The sequence below is a fragment of the Pyrus communis genome, chromosome 14 (genome assembly GCF_041283825.1).
Source record: "Pyrus communis isolate YQ-2024b chromosome 14, ASM4128382v1, whole genome shotgun sequence".
In the NCBI taxonomy this organism is placed as follows: Eukaryota; Viridiplantae; Streptophyta; class Magnoliopsida; order Rosales; family Rosaceae; genus Pyrus; species Pyrus communis.
Window position 1 is genome coordinate 6135072 of NC_142578.1, and position 12720 is coordinate 6147791.

Genomic DNA, 12720 nt, shown 5'->3' on the forward strand with positions numbered 1-12720 from the left:
TGATTTTTGTGAGCAGATGCCATATTTATGTAGATAAACAATGGCTATGATTCTCCTATTAAATCGTTGTAGAAAATCAATATTGTCTTCCAATTTTAATACAAGTAAGTAATTCAAGATTCATTTTCAGTCTCAATCCTTTGTAAACTTGAAGATAACCAAAACAACTTTCAATACGATTTTTTAAAACCAATATCTAGCCAAAATACGCGTACACTTGTGCTCATATTCTAACACTACATTTATCTCACCACCAAAATTACTCTAGTGTAACTAACTAGAATATGTATATTATGTGATATAATTAGTATAAACAAGTAAAAACTAAGCACATCAACATTATAGTTTAGAAGTATTAATATTTTGTATCTATTTTATTGAGTTTCAATAATTATTGTGATTTAATTTATTTGTATCCACATATTTTTGTACATCAAGCACAAAATTGTTTTGTGTTGTAGGAAGTTAATACTACTTAACTTCGTACACTTTTTTCAAGAAAAGCTTAGGGCCTGTTTGGTACTCTACTTGAATTCAACTTTTTAAACTCAAAAACAATTTCAAGTGTTAGGCCTTAAAAACTTGTTTGGTAGGACTATTTTCAAAAGCTTAGAGCATGTTTAGTATTGTACTTGAATCTAACGTTTTAAACTCAAAAACAATTTTCAAGTTTTAGGCCTTAAAAACTTATTTGGTAGGACTATTTTCAAAATCTATCTCTCATCCTCTCACATCTCTCTCATCTTTCTACACCATATCCGGATCACTAGATTGAGGATGACCTGGAGGGAGCTTCATGTAGACTTCCTCTTCGAGCTCGCCATGCAAAAAAGCGTTTTTTACGTCCATTTGAAAGAGAGGCCATGCATGGTTAATTGCAATCAACAATAACACCCTCACATTGTTCATTTTTGCAACCGGAGCAAATGTCTCCTTATAGTTGACGCCATATGTTTGAGTGAAGCCATGAGCCACCAAACGAGCCTTATGTCTCTCAATAGTCCCATCTGAATGCAACTTCGTCTTGTACACTCAGCGACTGCCCACAACCTTTTTTCCCTTTGGAAGCTTGACAACACACCATGTTTGATTTTCATGGAGAGCTTGAATTTCTTCTGCCATGGCCTTTTTCCACTCATCACAAAGATTTGCCTCTTGAAAGCTTTGGGGTTCACGAGCACCATTGAGAGCACTAAGAAATGTAGCATAAAAGGATGAGAATTTGTCATAAGTAATGAAATATGCCAAGGGATACCTGGCATTGTAGGTGACATAGCCAAGTAACCTTGATGGAGGATTACGTTCATGAGCAGGGTTGCGTCGAACTTGAGCTGTAGGAGTAGACACTTGTGAAGTCTCATAGGTTGGACTAGAAGTGTTGGATGATTCAGTTTGCATTCCTTGATTGGGAATGAGCACTTGCGATGCATGATTCTCTTCCTGCCCAGAACCATCAATTGGAGAGGGACATTTGACATCGGCAAGACATGGAATAGGTAATAAATCGAGCGGATTATCCCCCTGTCCAGAACTATCAACTGATGGTGTAAAATAGGGGCTAGCTTCAAATTTCACATCCCTTGAAACCACAATTTTATTAGTCTTTGGATTGTAACACTGATATCATTTTTGAGTGGATGAGTAACCCAAAAAAACACACTTAACAGCCTTAGGGTCAAGTTCATCATGATGTGAAGATTGAATGTGAACAAAACATGTGCACCCAAAGACCTTTAAATGTGATAAATTTAGTTTTTTGCCTTTCAAAACTTCATAGGTTGATTTGAAATCTAACACTCTGCTAGGTAATCGATTAATGAGATACGTAGCAGTGAGCACTCATTGAGACCAAAATTTCTTGAGAACATGCATGTGAAACATAAGGCTCTTGTTTTCTCGAGTAAATCTCGATTTTTTCTTTTTCTCTCGGCTACCCTATTTTGTTAGGGTGTACCAACATAACTTGTTTGATATAAAATCCCATGTGTGCTCAAGTATTGTGACATATATTCAGTGCCATTGTCTGATCATAAGACATGAATATGAGAAGAAAATTGAGTAATGACAAATTTATGAAAGTCTTTAAATACATCCACAACTTCACTTTTAAATTTCAAAAGATACAACCAAGTTATCCTTGTGAAATCATCCACAAAGGTTATAAAATATTGATATCCATCAAAGGACTTGAGAGTTGGACCCTAAATATCGGAATGAATGATTTCAAAAGGATTACTAGCCTTAGACATAGAGGAAGTGAATGGTAATCTAGCAAACTTAGACAAGTGACAAACATCACATTGATTCTTGATTTTGCGTAGATTTGGAAACAAAGTAGACAAAACTTGAAAAACCTTCGAAACATGGGTGTCTTTGGATAGATAATAGAGTCCATTTAAGTAAAAACCTTCACCAATTGTCTTATTGGTGACTAGATCCTGAAAGATGATAGTATGAGGAGAAAAAATGGCAAGGCACTCTAGTGAATTTGTGATTCTTCCAACATATAATAGTTGAAAAGGAAACGAAGGGACGTAGAGGGCAACAAACTTTATTTTTTTAGAGAGCAAATTTATTTTCCCTTTCCCTAAAACTAAAACACCCATTCCATTGGTAACTGACACTTGAGAAGGGGTGGACATTTTTTCAAAATCATGCAAATTTGTGAATTTATTTGTCATATGACTAGTGGCTCCAGAATCTATAATCCAATAATTATGCACATTACCAATATTGAGAGTAGTTGAGAAGGAATTCAAAAAACCTGGAATGTCTTGGTGTGCTATGCCCTCACTTTCAGCAAGAAACCCTACAAACTGACCAAGTAATATAGTTTGGTTGTTACTCCCATGGCTGATATTTCCTTCACAGTCACCACCCATCTGTTTTTTATGAAGAAATGCTACAAATTCATTGATTAAGGCTGTTGGATTAGCAATGAAGTTTGACACTGTAGATGAAGAAGCAACATGATTCGCCTTGTGTGGATGGTTATGAAGGGCTTTTGGAAAACTCTTGTGATCTTTAGAGAATTTTGGCTTCAATTCTAGGTGAAGGATCCAACACCTATCCCTCGAATGCCCAACACCCTTGCAATAGGTACATTTCAGATCCAATCTTTTCTATTTGTAGACTCTTTCTTCAACAACCTTGTGATTAGAAGCATAAGCCCTAGCTTCGGGCATGTTTGTCTTGACCTCCATATTCATCACCCTTTTGCAAACTTCTTCTCATTGGATAGTGGCACAAATGCTTTAGAAAGACGGGAGATCAGAGTTCATGAGAATGTGACTTCAAAGATCTTCAAAATCAGGACTCAAACTTGCCAATAGTTGAAAATTTTTGTCTTCCTCAACCCTTTTTAACAACACTGTGGCATATGTGGTATGAGGTCAATAAACATTTAACTCATTCCACATAGTTGTTAGAGTGCCAAAGATGCATAGATGATTCAGCATAGCTAAAAATCTCAGTAATCATCCGCTCCATGGAATTAAGTAACCATAACATGACCAATTAGTCCTTGCATAGTCAAGTCTCATAGGTTGGTGAGGTGAGCTCTGGCATTTGTACGACTCCATTGACATAGCCGAGTTTAGATCTTCCTCCAAGAGCAAGAGTCACAACTTTTTCCCAAGGGAGGTAATTGAACTCATTTAGTAGGACAGAACTAAGACGTTGGTTAGGGTTAACATCAATGTCAGAAAAAGTTGGAGTAGCGGCAAATGAGCTTTCTCCCTCCAGATTAACAGAACTTTCTTCAGCCATTGTTGTGGATTGAAAGAAACTCAAAACGCACAAAAATATGCAGAGACAGGCCTATTAGGGTCACTGCTCTGATACCATGTGGAATTTGATAAGCTTGTAAGTGTTTTTTTATTAATTATATGAAAGAAAGACAAGTGACAACATATATATGCAAAGGAGAGAAGGAACAGACTAATTCAATCATGCCCAAGCTTCTGACTTCTTCCATTAAATTAAGGGATTGATTACAGAATTTTACAAAGATATGGACGCCACTCTACTAGCCTATCTTCTACGATGGGATGCTGCACCTTGTTGTAGGAAATAAGGAAACCAAATTGCTGCACTTTGTCGCTAGAAACAAGGAAACCATTTGTCTAGATGATAAAAGACCCCAACTAGATGCAAACTATTATTTACTTCCAATAAGATTCTTTCATTCTCTTCAATTTATGGGCTTCTGGTATGATGGAAATGAACATTATGTTGAGTCTAAACTTGAATCCGCGTGTTTTTAGCTCTGCCATCCTCTTCACATGCATGCTTAACCCCGACATTAAACTCTGGCAAGAATTCCGTCGAGTTCGTGAGTGGTGGCACTCAGGCTCGCGTAGAATCGATCCTAGATAACTAAATATCTTTATGCATGTGGTTTTTATTATTTTATTTTTTTTAGCTGGAAATCACTAAGGAACTGACATGCATGCTCTCGATGTAAACTTTCCAGAATTCAATGAAGAAACCTGGCTCTTGTAGGCCATTTTCCGGCCAAATGCGACCATGGACGAGAACCCCAGCGGTATATTTCATTAATCACGTTAGGTGTAGAAATTACAATATTAGAATATGCTTGTTTGGTGAGAAATTTTAGAAAAGAATAATGTTGATGTACTGTTTTTACAACAAGGACGAAATTGTAAAAATTGTTGAAGTTTTAGGGCTGTTTGGTAATTCTAGGAAGTTGGGGCCATTTTTACAATTACCTCTAGGTTTAGGGGCAATTTTTTTAAATGAAAAATTGGGCAGATTATAGTTTATCTGTCCATTTTGTATATTATTTATGTTTAAGTATTTTGTTAAGTCAATGTGACTTGGTATAGGTACAAGCTTATTCGGTTTGACGAATGACAAGGCTTATCAAGAGCAAGCAAGCTATGGTTATGTGAGTGGGTTTTTTGTTTTTATGTGTGAGTGTGTGTGTGTATATATATGTATATGTAATTTTCCCAACAACTGCTTTTATATATTATGATATGGCATGCCATGTTTAGCTTTACAAATAGACTTTTCGTACATTTTATGTTTTTAATATTATTTGTGAGCATAAACTGTGGCATGGCATCCTTGCATTTTACCTGCTCATTATTACATGTTTGCACGATGTCTCTCAGTTATTTGTACTGTCCTAGGCCAAGGACTAGCTTCACGTGTGGTTCACATGCACCGTTTACATTCGCTTTGGATCCAGAGTAAGGTGTCAGCCTGTCCTTTTGTATGATGTGTTGGACTTGTATGTGATGCGACTAGCACAGCTCAGGTGATGTAGTATTAGAATGTAAAACCTATAACCAGTCTGTTCCATTATTTGAATACCTCTGCAATGGACTTGTGTGCCTACATAAATTAATGAGCATCGATTTCTTATATTATTAAATTGAGATTTGATGTTAAGATATCTTCTTGTTATGCCTACATCCAATAGCTTACTTGTGATGCAGGGTACTTATTACATACTATTATTATAATATTTTTAGGAAACCATATACTTGTTTTACAGTGAGGGGTTACACTTTTCGAAATGGTTTTACAAAACTTTATTTTCAGGCCCACTCGCCCTTATATTTTGCCCCTCCAAGATTTTAGTGGTAAAGGTTTCGTGACGACGAGGATTGTTGGTAAAGCTGTTACGTAGGAGACTTCTCCTTTCGCTATAAATATCCTTACTCTTCTTTTACTGTAATTTATCTATACTTTGACATCACTTGTGTGATATGGGTTCAATCCCGCTCACATGCGCACTCTAAATTAGTCACTTTTAGGTTTTAATTTAGGGAATTGTTATTAGCACTCCAAAAATCTCATTCTACACTCCAAACTTTCTATATTAGGAAAAAAAATACATTTGTGACAAATGTAGAATGAGATTTTTGGAGTGCCAATAACACTTCCCTTAATTTATTCACATTTTCCACATCACTACACTTTATGGTTTTGTCACCTTTGAGGTGTCGGACATCACATCGCGATTTGGGTGTCTTGGTGGACATTCCGAGTTGAGGTGTGTCATTTATTTTGTACATATAACACTTAAGAAATTGAATGGTATGTATATTTATTAAGTAGCTTTAAATTTATTGTAGTTCGGGTCAGGTTTTTGTTAGAAAAATATATTATTGTGGGTTTTATGTAAAAAAATATTTTGAATTTGAAGGGAGTAAAGTTACATTTTCAGTCAAGTTTATAATAATTTAAAAAAAAATACCTTGAGTGACTCCACAATGTGGTCATTGCGCAAAAATACTTTGCGCGACGTCAAAATGTATACCTGTGTCGCGCCATTTGTGATAATTTTAACGGTGCAATTGTAAAAAATAGGCTTCTTTTTTAAATTTTCACTACTGGATACCATACCCAAACTCTCTCTGACTCGATATCTCTCTTCCCTCCAGCTCATATTGCCCTCTCTCTCCCTCTCTCTCTCTCTCTCGGTCTCTCTCTTCCCAAGTTTGGACAAAATTTTCTTTTCCCGTAGCCTTCCTCTTCATCCTGTCCCGACTGCACCCAACCAGCAGCTATAGACCCAGGTCAGAATCAAGCTTTAATGCCTTAATTTGAAGATTTTGGTATTGTAATTAGATTCAATTTGGAAAATTAAATTAGAAATTGGGAGTCTTAGTGTTAAATCAAATTTTAGGGTTAGGAATTTTAGGGTTTTAGTGTTAAATCGAATATTAAGATGTTGATGGTGTTGTGCATTGTGAGTGTGAATGAAAAACGAAGTAAACTTTGATCATGAATCTCTGGATATCGTCTCTGCGTATAGTTTTTTCCCCCACCTGTTTAGGGTGGTGGGTTGGTATGCTTTCTATCTACTGTTTCAGGTAAGGGTATTTTGCTTCTGAATACAATTGAAATCTTCAGTAAATACTTTATTCAGTAAGGCATTTCTTCAACCTGAATCCATCAGTAAATACTTTATTAACATTGAGGTTCAAACGTTCTGTAATCACTCGGGATCAAAAAATTGGTAAATCTCCACCATCATGAGGGATTAAAGGAACTTTTGGATTTGGCAGTTCTCCGATATCCAACTCCAAATGCTTGAGATTTTTAGAGTAGGAAATAAAGCAGCTAGCGGATGCACTCTCACGGTTTCAAGAAATCAACAAATGACTGTATACAAACACACCAAAACATAAATAGCTAATAAAGTAGCTTAAAACATAAATAGCTAATAAAGTAGCTTAAAACTTAACATTGTCTTCTGATTCATGTTCAATAGGCATCCATGGACCGGAGAACGGGGCAATTAAGTTTACTCTTCAACCATGCTCCTAATGCCATAGTTATGTTCTAAGAATTAAAGTCTAAAAATCAAGCAGGAAGAAAAAGGTAGTGTTTTCTGAAATCAATTATCAGTATGGTTCATTTTTGGATAAGTTATGAACGCAATTCTGCTAACAGAGCATGAAAATCATTCTGTAATGCATGTATATATTGACAATTATCTCCAACAGGCTATCAGTATCACATGGTTAAAAGCAGTACAGCGCACTGAACAACGATACTACCTCAAAATTAGTTCAGCAGTGGTCATGGCCTCGCTTTTGCTGGTGGTGGACTGAAACTCGGGACACAAGATCAAACTTTTTCCCTTTCTGTAAGTGAAGGCAGTAGATCCTGATTACTCCTTTTGTAAACTGATTTCCGTTTCTCTTAACTACACAAGTTAGACTACACTCCAATTCTCACTGTTAAGGTGGCATAGCACACAAGCTCTGGATTGAACAACCCGAAAACTTCCCAACTTGTCTCACCACAAAAACGTACCCGAAATCCGTGGTATCCTCATATTTTAAAAAGTTGAAACTCTATAAGTGATGTTAATGTCATCTTCATTAGTGCAAAGCCATGAATTGATTTGTATACGATTTTCAAGCATAAAGTGTTCGTTTATGAATAGCTCTTAATCCTTTTCAGTTTTGCTTCCCCTTTATGTTGAATGTGTTAGAATACAATTGATTAGCAGTCTGATGTCACAGTGTTCCTTCGTGTCATTTACCACCATCCTAGTTTAGATTCATGGCTCTGCTGCTGCAGTAAAGTACTGTTCTGTTGACACAAAATGTTTATATAACAGTGGATGGTATTGGTAATATGGGCTTTTTTCATATAAGTATATTTTCTCTTGAATCACCTGACAATTGAGAAGTATATTTTATGAATTTTTTAGTTATCATCAATAGATTAACTTCTTCCCTAGAATAATTTTGTATCTCATTGATTAGACAGACTGTATAGGAACTAACATAGTTGGTTCCTGGTGAACTATGCAAGCTATCTTTTGCTGATTATTGGAACTTGAACATGCATTTCTCAAGGTGTTTAGATCTCGACTTAACATTATGGGATTGAAATCCCCTAACAGCATCAGTTGCTTCTCTTACCTTTCTACCTGTTTACTGGTTAGTCTTTATGGTCAGGTGTCTGGTTGAATGGCTTGTACGAAGTAAACTGTTTTTGTACGGTACTTTGATCATATCAATTAGTCTAATAAAGTTTTGGTACCATTGATTGATTACAATGTCTACTTACTAAAGTGTTTACTGGGCATCCTGAAACATGTTTTAGTTGTTATAAATAGTGATTCAGATAATCTTTAAAATTTACCACAGATTCTCAGTATCGGATTACCCATTCTTTTTTGTTTCACTTGATGCACTTTTTTTGTTGGTCATGAAAATGGATAGGTAGTTCCTCTTATTTTCAAATTAAGAATGTTGGTAACCTACTTACTTATATTACTTTGGGTGCTAATTTATTAGTTTCAAATGCAAGAAAGGATTAGTTTCTAATGTTATATTTTTATGGTTGATGTGATATAAACTAACACACAAATTAAACCCTCTTTTTTATAGTTGTAGTATGTGCAAGTAGGGATCGTTTTAGGCCGGGGATTAGGAGAGATGCTAATCTACACTAATTAGACTCTAAATTACTAGACTAGACTCAAACAATTCAAAACAAGCTAAATTGACTCAAATAACACAAAATTAAGTTAAATTGACTCAAAACAAGAACTAGAGAGAAGTTTAGACGAAAATTAAACTAAAAAGACTCAGAATACTAAATGGGGGGTTTTTTGACGAATTTTAACTAAAACTAAGTAGTTGCAGAAACAACTAAAGATTGCACGAAACTGGGTGAATTAAAGGGTGAAAGGCTAGTTAGAGGGTCCTTCTCCACACATGGCACATATGCATACAAATTGATTTCCAGTTATTATTCCTATAGACCATGAATGACAATGCCCCAAATTAATTGTGAACTGCACAAATTAACCATCAGATTTTCCTAATTTCATTGAATTGGACTCAACGACGCAACCAAATTATTCTTATCAAGTTCCCTATATGAACTGCATGATAGAGATACATATCAAAGATCATTAAGTTCTATGAAAATTATTAGCATTGACAAGACATTCGTAATTATGAACTGCATGATACTCCTGCCATGGATTCACATAACACAATCATAACTAGTGATTTCTATTACTTATAAATATAAGTTCATAACTATTAGGTGAAATTCCCTTATATTTTAGAATCAGATTCATGCATGCAAACTAAGTATGCATCCTTAATCAACATACAAGAATAAGTTATCAATCAAACAGATAAGTAAATCGCACTCATGTTTTATGAAACAATAATTGGAGGAAATCAATTCATATCACATATATGTATGTTCATGGCTTTGAATTCACTTCTAACTAAAATGAAATTAGTTCCACATGTTTGCAATTAAACAAAACCAATATAATTTAAACATTGAACTAAATCTAAGGATAGAAAGAACCCAGAAACGCTCCAACACTCCAATGGCAAATTGCACAATCCTTGAATAGCAGGTCACGGCACAAAGCTCATTCTCTCCTTCCTTTCTTGCTGCGGCCCAAAGTATGTATTTCTGATTTTCTCTCTAAAGCTCTCTGGTGGTTTTGTGCGGCATAAAACATGTATATATAAGGCTAGGGTTCACGCACCAATCCTTGGAAGACAAGGATAGGGCACGGCGCAAGTCCAGAAGGAAAAGGACTAGGGTTAGGTGAGGCAGAGATTTAGGGCTTCTAGAAAGAGGTATTGTGACAGGTTTCTAGAAGGACAAAGGATAAGATATGCGGCAATAATCTAGGGTAGATGATAAGGTTTCTAGAACCAGATATTTAGGTGATTTAATGTGAAATTGACTCCCCTTTGCAGCTGGAATTAAGGTAGGAAAAGATTAGGATAAGATAAGATAAGATTGGATAAAGTTTGGATAATGCTCATTCCTTTTAGCTGATTCCTTATCTTCAATGTCTTGAATTAATTCTTCCAGATGTTAAGCACATTCCTAGCCTCTTTTGATCTTCAAAAACGTCCATCCACCTTGCTCCATGCATGTGTTATCCATTCTAATCCCAAAACTGCTATAAAATGCTCCAAATTGCCTTTTCTTGCCAACTTTGCCATTTGGACCTACAAACACACGAAAATCACTTAAATCACTATAATAAATAGAAACTAACTCACTAAATGCAAAGAAACAAGCTAACAAAGTTGCATAAATATGGTCCTATCAATGGTTCAAAAAGTGTATAGATGTTGCAGATGATCACTCATCGTCGGAGTGTGACATGCACCTATCGCATTATCAGCATTTACCGTTCCAAGCATGGGTGCTCCATTGACTGGGGAGCCTACACCCCTTACTGAGGCTACTCCTATGGCGTCCTAGGTGGCTGCATCATTGACGTCATCAGTATTGGTTTAGCCTTCTGATCATCGACGACATTAATTTCTAAAATTTTCTTAATGTTTTTTTTTCTTTAGGAGGGCTCTAAGTTCCCAGAGATCTGCATGTTCAATGATGTTTACGTTCGACCCGGCAATGAGACCATTGAGCACCTTTATGTAAGTATATGTAATTGTTATTATTCTTATATTTATGAATCGTTCAAATATTAATTATATTTTGTTATTAAACATTATATGTTATTTCTTTATTATTACAGGCTGCTATGGTGGAAAAGCGCACCGTTGTTCTCTAAGAAGAAGCATTGTAACTTCCCTCAGAGACCTTGATCAAGGACGTCACTGTACCCGAGGATACAGGTCTTTAGATCCTGACTGAGGTCTTGGATCAGAAGCTCGATCATTGTCATGGCAAGTTTGTTCGGTGTATGGGGAAGGCGCAGGTTCGTGAGACAGGTGCCTCTTCTTCCAAATCAACCATAAGGCAAGTCAACGCCCTGAAGGAGGAAGTGGCAACCCTAAAAGGTCAGCTTGTGGCCCAGGGCAAGTAGATGAGTATGATTGTATAGGCCTTACAGGTGTCCGACCTCCAAATCTCGATGTCAACACCTGATCTTGCTCCACCTTCGACCTCCTAGCCACTTCGCCCAGCCAATACCCAGTAGCCTGATGTATCAAACCTAGATGACTACTTGTAGTTTTTTCTTTTATGTTCGAACATCTTGTATGTACATTTTCATATATTTTATAATTAAATACTTTTTCTTGGTTTATTAATTATTGTTTATAATTTAATTACAATATTTATAAATAAAAAATTAAATAAAAAATATTTTTGCTAAAAAAAAAAAAAAAAAACAAGGGTTTGAGCAACGAAGAGAGCACCTGCATCGTGCAAAGTGTCTTTGTACGACCCAGGTTCTTCCATCGTGCAAAGACACTTTGTGCAACGCAGATGCTGTCATCGCACAAAGACCTTTTACACAACTGAAGAACCTGCGTCACGCAAACCCTACTTTCACTGCCCTTAAGCGACGGTTGGCACATGATGAAGGTTTTGTTGGGCTAATTTTCAGGCAACGTTTTTTTACTTTACGCGACGAAGGTACATGCATCACGCAAACTATTTTTTGTACTAGTAAGGTGATGTGGAGCGTGTGTTGCTATTTGCTTCACACGTGGGACAACTTGGTTTGATATTAAGAAGGACGTTGAGGTTCCACCATAAAACCAATTGGTATTGTGAAGAATAGCTCAACTTACTTGTAAGCTCATGCAAGGTCTATCCTCCCATCAATGCGGAACTCATTCTCATCAAAGCCTTTCTATCTCGGCCTGGCCTAGTCGCCTTATGCGACTGACACTTCAAAAGGTGAAACTCTCCACCTAAGGGGCCTTTCGTCTTTTGATTAGAGTAGGGGTCGTAAGAGAGCAAGGCAATACAATTACCAATAATGGGTGTGTCGCTATTGCTGGCGCGACAATGGGGGTTTGTCACCAATTTTGGAAATATTTTAGCTCAACATCGTGATGGTGATGTTTACTATCCTATTCATTACCGTTAGATAAGTTTAAATCTCAAGATTCGTATAATGGATAGATATAAATCTCAAAATTTAAATTCATCTAATAGTAAACAGTAGGATGGTGAGCATTACCCAAGGTTCTAAAAAACGCTAGGCGGTAGTATGGCGGCCTAGGCGGATTTAGGTAAATTTCTTGTATATCTTATAAATAAGTGCATATTGACACTTACGAAAAATTAAACTTGTATGAAATTCATGGATAAGATAATAAAAGAATAATAAAATGCAAAAAGAGTATCCAACAAGTCCAAAATTTAAAAACACATTAAGCATATATGCCATAAAATCATAGTGAAGAGTATTGTAGGATGACACATGTACAATAAGTTCACAATTTAAAACCACATATAATGCAAAATAGGAGGAAA

The 12720-nt window shown here is 36.1% G+C and overlaps 1 long non-coding RNA gene across 2 annotated transcripts; it reads left to right on the forward strand.

Moving 5' to 3' along the window:
• The first annotated feature begins 6338 nt into the window (after nt 1-6338).
• LOC137713889 (uncharacterized) lies at nt 6339-11539 on the forward strand. Of its 2 annotated transcripts, XR_015955419.1 has the most exons (5): nt 6339-6551; nt 7250-7359; nt 7485-10749; nt 10845-10925; nt 11027-11539. It is a non-coding gene; the product is annotated as an uncharacterized LOC137713889 (long non-coding RNA). The 2 variants fall into 2 exon arrangements; XR_011065344.2 differs by having other exon boundaries at nt 6340-6551; nt 7485-10925.
• Nucleotides 11540-12720: the final 1181 nt, after the last annotated feature.